The sequence below is a fragment of the Serinus canaria genome, chromosome 3 (genome assembly GCF_022539315.1).
Source record: "Serinus canaria isolate serCan28SL12 chromosome 3, serCan2020, whole genome shotgun sequence".
Taxonomy (NCBI): Eukaryota; Metazoa; Chordata; class Aves; order Passeriformes; family Fringillidae; genus Serinus; species Serinus canaria.
This window is the reverse complement of record NC_066316.1, coordinates 13,565,337-13,578,748: the sequence shown is the minus strand read 5'-3', so window position 1 is coordinate 13,578,748 and position 13,412 is coordinate 13,565,337. Positions and strand designations below refer to the sequence as shown.

The 13,412-nt window shown below is 48.3% G+C and overlaps 1 protein-coding gene and 1 long non-coding RNA gene across 3 annotated transcripts in view; both read left to right on the top strand.

Annotated features, from left to right (window-relative positions):
* Positions 1-13,412, top strand: part of LOC103821325 (serine/arginine-rich splicing factor 7) — a 1,055,603-nt gene that overhangs the window by 183,910 nt on the left and 858,281 nt on the right. The gene's annotated exons all lie outside the window — the stretch shown is intronic.
* On the top strand, positions 3,792-13,347 carry LOC127059481 (uncharacterized). The gene is made up of 3 exons (XR_007777392.1): positions 3,792-4,142; positions 4,772-4,948; positions 12,795-13,347. It is a non-coding gene; the product is annotated as an uncharacterized LOC127059481 (long non-coding RNA).

The window sequence follows — 13,412 nt, the reverse complement described above, 5'->3', positions numbered from 1 at the left end:
TATGCAGCTAGGTTCATGCTCCTGTACTTATCCTCATGAACAGCACTATAAAGCCACCAACCCAATGCAGACTGGGAAGTGAAAAATGCATGAGGGTGTGGTTTAGCTTGCAGGTTCCCTGTTATTAGTGCTATGAGAGTATGACTCTCCTAACAGTGGGCTGCACAGTTGCAAATTAATTGCTGCTTCTGAACATTTAGTACATGTTTGCAAGCAAACTGCAAAAGAAAAGCTAATCTTCAGAGCACTTAGCACAGATGTTCAGATACACACAGACAAATGCCCAGGAACCCCATGCTAATTCCTCTTCATCCCCTTTTTCTCCTTCCAAGGATCTGTTTACAGCCCAAATCACTTGGCATCTGCCAGAGCCAGGGTCTCTGATGTATTTTCCAGGAGCTTCTGCATCCTGGGAGCTGTCTGTTCTCTTGACAATGGTGCTGTACTGCACCCTTGTGATGATGAAGGCTGTACTGGCCAGAGTGTAACCAGCATGTGAAAGGGCAAGATTAAAGGTCCTTCATCCCTCTGGGTGCTCAAAACTGAGTGGACAAGGCCCTGAGCAACCTGATGTAGCTTTAGAGTTAGCCTCACTCCCAGCAGGTGACAGGATGAAAGACCTCCAGCAGTCCCTTCTCACCTAAACCCTACTGTGATTCCATGCCAGCCTTTCCAGAGCTAGAGATGCTTCTTGGATCAACACTTGCAACACAACAATTTTATATACAAGAGGAAGGACAAATAACCTACAGTTCTTCTCAAAAGATACGAAAATAACAGCCCCTGACCGGTGATGGAGACAGCAAGTATTTGTTGCATATTAGAAAAGCTTGACATTAAAGTAACTCCCATTATCCTTGACACCAAAGCAAATCACACCTCTAAAGCAAGAAATCAAGCTACATATGTTGTTATTAATAAGAAATAGTATTTCTGACCATTCCTGTAAAAAAAAAAATATTGCAACATAGCAGAAAAACCCCCACATACTTCATAATCCTTGCACATGGGAAAAACACCTCGCTTTTGTCTGAACTTTGTGAATTTCCTATGTAGGACTCACCTACACACAGGCTTGAAGGTCCAGAATGAGGTCATAAAATTATTTCCTTAAACCCAGCTCACGAAGGAAAAGAGATTCCACCTTTTAGGAGAAATGTGTCTTCATTTAAAATACTCCTACTGTAAAACATCAGCCATTCAACACTGAGCTTTATGAGCTCATGTGGTACATTTAAGTTTCAAGCAACATTTTATCTGGATTTGCCTTGTGTGTGGTCCCATTAGACAGGAAAAAAACCCTCTCATTATATCTATTTTTGTGATATTAACAAGTTTACCATTATAGTCTAGGATGAGCATGAAGCCACACTCAAGATAACCTTAAGTTAATTAAACCCCATGAAAACGGAAAGACACAAAATGGGATCACATACCCCACAGTTTTATTTGTTCCCCCACAAACCTGTTAAAATGTCATTCAGAGCCCTCATCTTTCAGCAATGGATCTTAAGCAATGACAACTTCAGCCTATTTACATGCTGAATATTTTGTAAATTTGATTTGGAAATAGCTGCTTTTGATACAAACAAGCCTATAAAATAAAAAAAAATGATTTTGCTTAAAATTAAATAGTGGTTTAGGGTTTTTTTTTTCCAATTCTGTGGTGTCTGATAAAAAATTACATTGATTTATCCTCTTAAGTACACGTGCCAGTTTGCAGAAGTTCCTTTTGCATCTGTGTTTGTGAGTTGAGTGTTAGAAGCCTGTTTATAGTGCTTCTCTTAGCCTTCCTGGGAATTTCAAGGAAAGGACATCTCTTCATTTCTCCCTTTGCGTCTTTGTGCAAAAGCTGACAGATCCACCCTCAGCCTGAGAGCGCATTTGCTCTTTGAACCAGCTCTGCCTTGTGGCAGCTGCTTTGCTCAGCTGCCCAGCAAGGTGGGCGAGGCAGATGCATTTTTGTTCCTCTTTTTCTCCTCCATGCTGGGGCTCCAAAAAAAAAAGTAATGTTAACTGTAAAAATACATTCACTAACACTAGATTTGCCTATATTCTATTGCATTTCCCCGAAAAGCTTCTATTAGAAGTCCGCACAAAACAACAATTTAATGTAATCACGGGTTAGAGTCTATGGGGTAATGCACAGGAAATGGATGCTGTTTATTTAACTTAATGTGAGCAAGACTCTAATGAAAATATGATCATGACTAAAGAAACAGTCGTGATAATTTTGCTTACAGAAATTACTTGCCACAGGTAATAAAAATGTTTGCTTAATTTATTTTTATCATAGCTCAAGAAAACCTTATCAGAGACACAGTTCCAGTCTCTTGTGCTGTGAAAGCTGTTTTGGGGAGTCAGTGTAAAACCTGCCCAGTGTGTGGATGAAGAACATATTGCACTGTCTGTGCATAACTGTCCTCTCCTGGGGGAGATCCTCAATATTAGAAGAAAATACTATGATAGTGCTTTTACATTTTCAATATTTCTTAATCTTAATCAGAGAGCATTTTTTGAGGAGACTTATTTTTCCACAGCTGTTCTACCTTGTTGTAAGCCATCACAACGTTATGGAATATTACCAAAAAAATATTTTGTGCCTCATCATGGAACTGAGGAAAGATTTAGAAGAAATTGAAATTGCCAAGCTTGATTCACGCTCCAGTTGCTTTTTTTGAGGGGTGCGTGTAGGTGTCATAGTCCCGTTATGTCAATATATCATCCATCTTTCTCCTCAGAACACCATCCACCGCTGTAGCCAAATGTTGCAAGTAATTTCCTTTGGTACCTCGAGGCAGTTTGTTCTCCTGCCACCTGAACCGGGATGGGGAAGACACGATCCGTTTCCAGTCTCAGGCAGAGGGGATTACAGCAAAACCTCTTCATGCCTTTCCCAGTGCTGCAGATCCAATTGCAGACGCTTGGTGGAGCAAGACATTTACACTTAGTTCTGCGTCTGCCCAACCAACAGCTCACATTGCTGTGGGAAAAGCACATTTTTTCACTACAACCACTTGTTTCTTTGCCTGCTCTCTGCATAAAGGATGGTAAGAGGACAATGGTATAGAGAGCTCATTTACCCTTCAGTTCCGTTCTCGCCCTCAGCTGAAGAAAGGAAACCTGCATGTGCAGTAGCACTGCCTTTAAAATGAACCAAAACAGTTGGTACAAACTAGATATTCAGAAAAAAAACCTCTTCACTGTGAGGGTGGTGAGGTACTGGAACACGGCTGTCAGGACCTCTGCTTACTTCTGTAATAGGAATTTGGGTTTTTATTAGTTGGTTTCTTTCTTTCGTTCCTCGGGACGCGCGGCGGCTCCGTTGGGTTCGCGGAGGCAACGGACGAACGGCCGCGAGCTCCGGCGGCTCCGCAGCAGCGGCAGCGGCAGCGCTTCTCTCGATCGGTTTCCCTCTCGACTTTCCACTCGCTCTCCGTCCCTTTCTCCGTCTAATCGGAGAAACTACCGTCCCGTCCCGTCCGTGTTCCGCCTTTCCCTGCCCGGCTCATGCCGCGTCCCGCAAGGCGCCCGTGGGTGCTTCGGCCCCCTGCCCGACCCTGCCCGGCCCGCCGCGGTCTCGCCTCCGCCAGGCTCCCTCCGGACCGGCTGTGGCGCCTCTGCAAGAGTCTCTGGAAGAGCTCCTCCCTCTGCTCGTGCTGGGGCAGCACCATCCTCTAGCTCCGCATGGCGCGGACTCTGGCCCGGCCTCAGCCCCGAACGAAGCCCCTCCCGCGGCTCCGCCCGCAGCCACGCCGCTGCCTCCCGGCTCCCGCTCCGTCCCCGGGAGCTCCCCCGGTCCGAGCTCCGCCGCTCGTCAGTTCGGCCGCCGGCCCCGATCTGCGATGCCCGGGACGGCTGGATAAACAGCAGCGGCCGGGGCGCTCGGGTGCCTCGGGCAGAATGGCCAGAGCGCGGTGCCGCCCGCACGGTCGGAGAAGCCTCCCCTGGAGCAGCTCTAGCGGGAGGGCCCGCTGCTGGGCAGCGACGGCTGCGGCAGCGTTTACTTCAGGACCCGGCTCGCCGAAGAGAAGAGACGAGGCCGGGTCGGAGGGGGGCGAGCTCAGCGCGCCGCTCGCCTCGGCTCGCAGGTGGCCATCAAGCGAGTGTCCCGGGATCGCATCTCGGAGTGGGCGCGGCTGGTGAGTGAGCCGCTGGCGGCATCGCGGTCCCCCCGCAGCACAAGAGCGCCCTTATGCCCCTGGAGCTGGCGCTGCTGGGGGTGGTGTCGTGCCCTGGCTTCCACGGCGACGTGCGGCTCCTGGACCGGTTCGAGCTGCCCGACGACTTCGCGCTGCTCATGGAGCGTCCGGAGCGCTGTCAGGAGCTCTGGTACTTCCTGGGCGAGCGGGAGCTCTTGACGGAGCTCGTGGCGCGGGGGCTGTTCGGCCGGGTGCTGCATGCCGTGCGGCACTTCAGCAGCCGCAGCGTCCTGCACCGCGACATCAGGGCCGAGAACGTCCTCGTCGACCTGGCCACCGGCGAGGCGAAGCTCTTTGACTTCGGGTGTGGCACGATCCTCCAGGACACGTTCCACACCCGGATGTCAGGTGCGCCCAGCTCAGCCGGGCAGCGGAGGTTCCCCCCTTTGCTGGCAGAGGGGGAAGAGGGAGGGAGGGGAATCCTCCTTCAGCCGGCTGCAGCCAAGCTGCTTTTCGGCAGGGCAGGGGCTGGCTGTTGTGGAACGGGAGCTGGCTGGCAGGGAGGGAGGGAGGGAGGGAGGGAGCAAGGGAGCAGCATCGGCCTGATGAGCTGCACCCGTGTCCCATAGGAAGGCCGGAGTACAGCCCACCAGAGTGGATCCTCTTCGGCTGCTACCATGGCCTGCCAGCCACCATCTGATCCCTGGGCATCCTGCTGTATGACCTGGTCTGCAGGCACCTTCCTTTCCACAGTGATGAGGACATCATCTGGGGCCTGCTCTTCTTCCCAGCCCGGGTGTCTCAAGGTGAGGATGCACCTTCTCACAAATGGTGGCTCTTTTCTACGGGAAACAAAATTCAGCCCCCCAGTGTTTCAAGTTCGGGTCAGAGGTGGTGTCTGGAGCTCCAAGAGCACCCAGAGTCCTAGTTACTGGACTATGATGTTGATGTTGGCAATATGTAGAGGCTTCCTATATGAACGTACTCACAAAAGCTTTGCCTCCCATCCAGAGGATCTCTCCTTCCTCTGAGCCCCATGTGCAACAGAGCAGGAGAATGGGAAAAATGGCAGTGGTTATGGTGATGACAGAAGGAAAAATCAGGAGTTGAGTTTAGAGGGAAAGGCTGTAAGGTAAGGCGACCAAGCAAAGTCCTGTGTGGTAGATTTTCAGTTTATGTGCTGTAGGCAGAGCTCTGAGAACTTTTCCTGTGATGTGGGCCCAGGGAAGGAGATGAACCAAGGAAGAGCTCAGCTGGACACTGAGCTTCACGCTAAATCCAAAGGGAAGGGATGGGAGGTGGCCATGGGGAGAGCAGCCCAGAGCCCAGGCACACGATTGCCTTTGCAGCAGGGCCAGGACCTGCAGTTGTTTTGGGTTTGCCATGGGTTGCAGGAGGAGTCAGGAGCCGAACAAGAGCTTTGGTAGATAGAATGTCCAATCAAAGGCTTGGCTACTTGATTTCAGCCTTGCAGAGAAAGGGCCCAGTGTATCCCTGACAGGAACCGACCCTTTCAGTGAACTTTGAACAGGTCCTGATTTGGCTCTTTAGAGAGCCAAATCAGGACCTGTTCAAAGTATCCCATACCTGCTCTTAGTATCCCATCATTTCTGGGCCAGAAATGATGGGATACTAAGGATGGGTGTGAATCTACCCCGATGGCCTCCAGCCCCATTCATGGCCATGGCATGGGGGCCCTGGAGCAACGTGGGCAGGCAGAGAGCTTGCAGAGAGCAGCAGGGCAGGGAGCTCTGCTGAACTTCCTCAATGCCAGTGAGCCTGAGATGATGGATGTGTGGGAGCTGGAGAGCAGCGAGCATGGAGATAGCTCAGCAGCATCTGGGCTCAAAGGCTGCTGGGGAACTGGAGGAGGGAAGGGCAGCAGCAGAAGGAATGAGGGGTTGAGAAAAGCAGGTTTTGACATCCTGCAGAATGGCTTTGTGAGGCCATGGCTGGAGATCAGCACTGGCTGTGAGGCACCTTAGGGGCAGGGAGAGAACAGTGATCTAAACCCACTGCCATGCCATCCAAAAGGCCAGTGGAGGCAGTGGCACTCCAGAACATCTTGATATCAAATATGGGGATGCCAGCTGGGAATGCAGCCACACTTGCAGAGGAGTGAGCATGAGGTGAGCACAGAATGCATCTAGGTAGAAAACTTTTGGCTAGGCAGGATCATTTGGGTCCATTGTGAGACAGAGTAGAAATTTTCCAGGTTCCAGGCTAGAAATCCTTTTTGATTTAGGTTAAATGTACATCTTGTAGTTAAGCCTTGGAATCTTAGCTGTTTAGTCTGAACACAGAACATTGCACCAGTGAAGGGCAGAGATAAGGCGGGGGGGGGGGGGGGGGGGGGGGAGATGGGTCAGCTTGGCCTAGGAATTTTTCTGATAACAAAAGAACTAGCGCTAAATGTCACGCGATGTGTAAAATGAATATGTATGAACCTATTGTGAAATTGTAAGCATATGTATCTGGGGAGAAAGATAAAAAGGGAACCTGAAGGTCCCAGAGGTACGCGTGCCTTTTAAGGGGAGTAATCCCCTCATGCGTCCAGCGTTGCAATAAACATACCGGCTTTACAACTTTTACAAAGTTGTGGAGTTTTTGATTTTCTCCGCAAAACATTTTGGCTAGCCAGGCAGGAGGTTCCGTCTCTGTCCCCGCAGGGCAGGAGGGATAGACGGACCTCCTAGGCGCGCCCCGGGATCTTCCCGGAGGAGCCCCCGCTGTCTTGCTTTGCCTTCCGTGAGGACAGACAAGAACCTGCTCTGCTGGCTTGCGGATTCGGTATGTATTAAAAGGTCCCCGGGGGGTAGGAAGGCTGAATGTCACTCAGAGACGTCTGAGTGCTCAGCCTGTGCCTGCAGGCAGACCAGTCGATAGAGCGACTGAGAGACGAGAGTTCACTGTCCTATAGAGCGGCCGCTAGCAACCCTGGGGGTGGATTCGAGTGAGCTCGTGCGTGTGTGTGGTGTCCGGACATTGTATTGCTGTGTAGTTCATGCATTGTGTGTGTTTGTAATTGTGTGAGTGCATGTTGTACAAAGAGAATATATCTACAGTGCGGGGGGGGATTTCACCCGCGACTGAAGGAGCCGAGTGAGCCCTGAGGCACCGGCCAGGGCAGGCTGTGAGGCAGGGAGCGTCTGGCGGAGAAGTAGAGCAAATAGTAGAGAAGCACGGGTGAGGACGTTCATTTAGCAAAGGTGGTGAATTGTGGTGTGGATTGTAGAGTGTGCAGGCCTTTACCGTGGCGAGACGAACTCAAGGTGTTCCTCTGCCCCAGTGATTTGGACTCGACCCCTGGGAGTTTGTGAATCCCGTGAATTACTGGATAGATAGAGGAGATGAACGAGTTCATTTAGAGGGGCTTTATTGGACTTCAGGTGGTGCGATAGTCAGTCTGGACTGAGAACAGCCTCCCATAGAGGATTTAGAGCTCCCTGTAATACGCGGAATAGCCTGCCTCTGCGGGCAATTCCTGAGAGCCTTTGGAGCATCGCTAGGCTGGCACCCTGCGTGGGTACTATTGCAGTGTGGAGTTTGTGAGAGGCGCTGGTATTGCTGTTCTAATCAGCGTCAGGGCATATGCCCCGAGTGTAAATCAAAGTTTCCTGATCGAGCTGATTTTGAACCTAAGATTTTAAAGCTTGTGTGTGGGAAGTCACATCTGATACCTGCCACCTGGTCTTGTGTGTGGGAGGAAGACTGGGAATCTACTGTGAAATACTGTGAAGGGAGGTTTGGGTGGAAGCGAGATAGGGCAAGGAGAAAAAGATAATGGGATCTAACCAGAGCAAGGAAGTTCCTCGGGCTAGCCCCTTGGGGTGCATCTTGGCCCACTGGAAAGAAGTTACCAGTAAGGGAGGCTCTGAGAATAGAAAGGATCTAATCCAACATTGCACGCGCTGGTGGCCGTTATATAGATTAGAGGATGGAGCAAAGTGGCCACCCACTGGAACTTTAGATTATAATACTTTACTGCAGTTAATGTTGTTTTTAAGACGGGAAGGTAAATGGGATGAGGTTTTATATGCTGATATGTTTTTTGTTCTAAGAAATCACCAAGAATGGCAAAGGGACTGTGGGGTCAGACCACCCTCAGACCCACTGGTCCTAGCCCTTGAAAAGGAAAACAAGGCAAAGAGGGGAAAAATCAAACGCTGTTGTTCAGCATGCAGTATAGGACAACGGTGTATAAGGTCAGACAAGGTTTATCATTCTGAGGAACAAGAACGAAATACATTTGAGTGTATGAAAGCTCCTCCTAGAAGGAGAGAGGTTGAGGATGAGGATGAAAGGGAAGAGGACTTCCCCAAAAAGGAGAAGGACTCAGGCTGGGAAGGCACATCCACTAGAATCTGCGCGCCCCCCCCCCCCCCCCCCCCCCCGGACAGTCCAGTTGCATCTAGAACTAGGAGGCAAACAGTGTTACAGGCCCCTCTGCGAGAGGCAGTGGGACCTGAAGGAGGGAGGTTAATGATTAAAGTGCCATTTCCCACTCTTGATTTAGAGGCATAGGAAAGGATTGCTAGGAATTATCGTGTCGATCCGATACTTACTGCCAGATGTCTGCGATATGTTATCAAGCAACACAACCCAGATTGGGCTGACATCCAGTTACTACTGGATGCTTTCACTGAAACGGAAAAACAGCTGCTCTTAAAAACAGCAGGGACTTTGGCAGAGGATTACTGCAAGAGCAAGCAGTTAGATGTAAAAGAGTATTTCCCCTCCAAGACCCAGAAAGGGATCCTAATGTATCAGCAGAGGTAAAAAAATTAACAGATTATCAGGAGTAGATAGCAACAGGGGTAGAAAGGGCTATTCCAAAAGCCATAAATTGGTCTGCTTTATATTCCCTTAAGCAGGGACCCTCCGAGACTCCATCAGAATTTTTAGAGCGCTTAAGGGATGCTATGCGTCGTCATACATCTTTAGATCCAGGGTCTGAAATAGGGATGAACCAACTAGTTAATTCATTTTTGGGGCAGTCTGCTGGAGATATTAGACGTAAACTTCAGAAAATCCGGGACCAGAAGGGAGAAATCTCGAAGTCTTGCTAGAGGAAGCCTGGAGAGTATTTAGTAACCGGGAGGAAGGATATAGACAAGGAATGAAAAAGTTGGTGGCAGTGGTACAAGAAGAAAAGCAAAAGAAACATAACCAGAGACCACCCAGACAAGGACCTCCTCAGCTGGGCAGAAACCAGTGTGCAATCTGTAAAAGAACTGGGCACTGGAAAAATCAATGCCCAGAACGGAGACGAAGAGACCAACAAGTAGCTGCACACGTACAAAACAGCTGAGGAGGACCGGGGGATTCTGCCCCAGCGGATCCACTGGTTATAACAATGAGGCTGGGGGAAGAAGAGAAAAGGGTGGAGTTTTTGGTTGATACAGGAGCCACATATTCAGTTTTAAATAGAGCTCTAGTACCTGTGGAAAATGATTATGTTGTAGTGCAGGGGGCAACTGGCCAGTCTGAAAGGGCATATTTTTGCAAACCTTTGAGGTATAAATTGGGAAAACAATGGGGTATTCATAAATTTTTGTACATGCCTAATTCACCAAAGGCACTTTTAAGTAGAGATTTATTGGAGCAGTTACAAGCAACCATTACCTTCAAAAATGGAGAGGTTACTCTGGAGGTAAATGATCAAAAGTACATAGAGGTATTAAGTTTAACCTTAACAGCTATTGAAATTGAGGAAGAAATTGATGAAGAGATACTAAGTCAGGTATTTCCCGGAGTATGGGCCTCCGATGTACCAGGGAGGGCAAAAAATGCCCCCCCAATAGTAATTAATCTCAAGGAAGGAACAAAACCAGTGAGAATCAAGCAGTACCCCCTAAAGAAAGAAGACAGGGAAGGAATCAGCCCAGTAATTGAAAACTTTCTGCGGTTAGGGTTACTGAAAGAATGCCAATCTGATTTCAATACTCCCATTTTACCTGTTCGAAAATCTGATGGGTCATACCGGATAGTACAGGATTTGAGGGCTGTCAATAAAGTAACAGAGAATTTGTATCCAGTAGTAGCCAATCCATACACTTTATTAACTCGTCGTACACCTGAGCTAACCTGGTTTACCGTTTTAGACTTAAAAGATGCCTTCTTTTGCCTCCCTATCCACGAAGCCAGCCAGAAAATTTTTGCATTTGAATGAGAAAGCCCTAAAAGTGGGCGCAAAACTCAGCTCACATGGACCGTTCTCCCTCAAGGCTTCAAATACTCCCCAACTCTGTTTGGGGAGCAACTTGCAAAAGATCTAGAGTCCTGGGAAGCTCCACAGGAAGAAAGAAGGCTGTTGCAATATGTAGATGACCTTCTAGAAGCCACTCGGAGGAGGGAAGCATGTGTGGCCTGGACGGTAAGCCTTTTGAATTTCCTAGGACTCCAAGGATACAGAGTATCAAAGAAAAAGGCACAGGCAGTAAAACAGAAAGTAATCTACCTGGGGTATGAGGTGAGTGCTGGGCAATGGACTCTAGGGCAGGCTCGCAAGGAAGCCATATGCCAAACCCCAAAACCCCAGACAATAAAAGAACTCTGAACCTTCTTGGGCATGGCAGGGTGGTGCCGGCTGTGGGTTTATAATTATGGACTACTCGTCAAACCCCTCTATGCTCTTATTGCCAATGAAAACAGAGATCTCTTGTGGACGAAAGAAGCCACATGGGCCTTTCACCAGCTAAAGAGTGCCCTCATGTCAGCTCCAGCCCTGGGACTTCCGGATGTAAGTAAACCATTCTTTCTATTTTCCCATGAAAAACAGGGAATTGCCTTGAGAATACTGGCCCAGGACTTGGGTCCATACTGGAGGGCAGTTGCTTACTTCTCCAAACAACTAGATGCAACAGCCAAAGGATGGCCAGGTTGCCTCAGAGCTGTAGCAGCAGTTGTGCTGAATATTCAAGAGGCACGCAAGTTTACCCTGGGACAAAAAATGACTGTGCTAGTGTCCCATACAGTGTCCACAGTACTGGAAGTAAAGGGTGGCCATTGGCTTTCACCACAGAGGTTCCTGAAATACCAGGCCATCATGGTAGAGCAAGATGATGTAGAAATAGTGGTGACTAATATTGTCAATGCAGCTTCCTTTCTCAGTGGAAATCAAGGGGAAGCAGTGCACCACGATTGCCTGGAAACCATTGAAGCTACCTACTCCAGCCACCCAGACTTAAAGGACACTCCTTTGGATGATGCAGAGACCTGGTTCACTGACGGGAGTAGCCACGTTGCCAATGGAAAGCAACATGCTGAGTATGCAGTGACCACCTGCAGAGAGGTAATAGAATCTGGACCCTTACCAACAGGCACCTCTGCACAGAAGGCCAAGATAATTGCCCTGACCCATGCCTTAGAAATGGCAAAAGGAAAGAAGATAAACATCTACACAGACTCGAGGTGTGCATTTGGAGTCGTGCATGCACATGGAGCCACCTGGAAAGAGAGGGGACTTCTGACCTCACAGGGAAAGAGCATCAAACATGCACAAGAGATAATCCAGCTGTTAGAAGCAGTTCAGCTGCCTGAAAAGGTAGCAGTTATGCATATCAAGGCACACCAAAGAATGAGCTCAGAATTGGAAGAAAGAAATGAGCTGGCGGATAGAGAGGCAAAAGAAGCAGCAAAAGGTGAGGTAACTATTGAAGGAGCCCTAATTCCAGATGGACAAATTTCCCTTGAAGGTAAGCCAGAATATAGTAAGAGAGATAGAAAATTACTTGAAGATCAAAAAAGGACATATAACCAAAAAGGGTGGGCTACCATTGAAAAGAAGCTGGTAATCCCTTCCCATTTATTGTGGTCACTAGTAAGGGAAGAACACCAGAAAGCGCACTGGGGAATAAAATGCACTATACACCTAACTTGATTGAAAGAATAGTTGCTAAGAATTTATATGCCACTAATACTCAGGTGACCCGACAGTGTGATCTTTGCCTCCAGACTAACCCCAAAAATGCTCCCAAACCGAAACTCGGTCAGACTGGGAGAGGCCATGGGCCTGGACAGCAGTGGCAAATTGACTTTTCAGAACTCCCAAGGAAAGGGGGGTTTTAGTATTTATTGGTATTGACAGATACATTTTCAGGGTGGCCAGAAGCATTCCCCACCAGAACTGTCAAAGCCTGAGAGGTGGCCAGGGTGTTATTACAAGAAATAATACCACGCTTCCGAGTTCCAGCCACAATATCCTCAGATAGAAGATCACATTTCATTTCCAAAATAGTGCAACAGATTAGTAGCCACCCGAGCATAGATTGGGAACTTCACACTCCATAGCGCCCCCAATCAAGTGGCCAGGTGGAGAAAATGAATCATTTGATTAAGCAGCAGATTGTGAGACTTGGGCAGGAGGTTAATCTACCCTGGCCCCAAGCTTTTCCGCTGGCACTATTGCAAATCCGAACTAAACCTCAGGCTAAAGAAAAGATGAGTCCTTTTGAAATGCTTTATAGAAGACCATATAGAATAACAAAAGAGAATGTCCACCCACATTGGGGAGGTAACACTAGCTACCTACATGGCCGCTTTAAGCAAACAGCTCAGAAAAATTGAGAAACGTGGCTGGAGATCGGAGCAGGGAGCTAGATGGGCCAGTACATAACATACAACCTAGAGATTATGTATATGTTCATAAAGTCTCTTACAGAGAAAACTTTGGAACCACAGTGGGAGGGACCGTTCAGGTGCTTCTCACCACCTTTACTGCAATCAAGATCAAGGAGCAGAATGCCTAGGTCCATCACTCTCGAGTGAAGAAGGCCCAAGAAACCCCCTTGGAGAGTGACATCAGGAGACAATAAACTGAAACTAAAGCTTACATGAGCAAAAATGAGTATATTGCAGTCGAGAGTGGTTCATACTTTCACTTGCAGAATTGTTTTGTATATATTTATAACTGATCTTGCTAATTTGGAATTAGAGAATACTACAATGAGTAGCTATGTTAACATCCCTATCAAATGTACACGGCAAAGGCTTGGGAGACACCTATTGTCGTAAGAGTCTGCATTAAGTAAAAGAATTTACTTATTTTCTAGGAAAGGGGGGAATGAGACAGAGTAGAAATTTTCCAGGTTCCAGGCTAGAAATCCTTTTTGATTTAGGTTAAATGTACATCTTGTAGTTAAGCCTTGGAATCTTAGCTGTTTAGTCTGAACACAGAACATTGCACCAGTGAAGGGCAGAGATAAGGCGGGGGGGGGGGGGAGATGGGTCAGCTTGGCCTAGGAATTTTTCTGATAACAAAAGAACTAG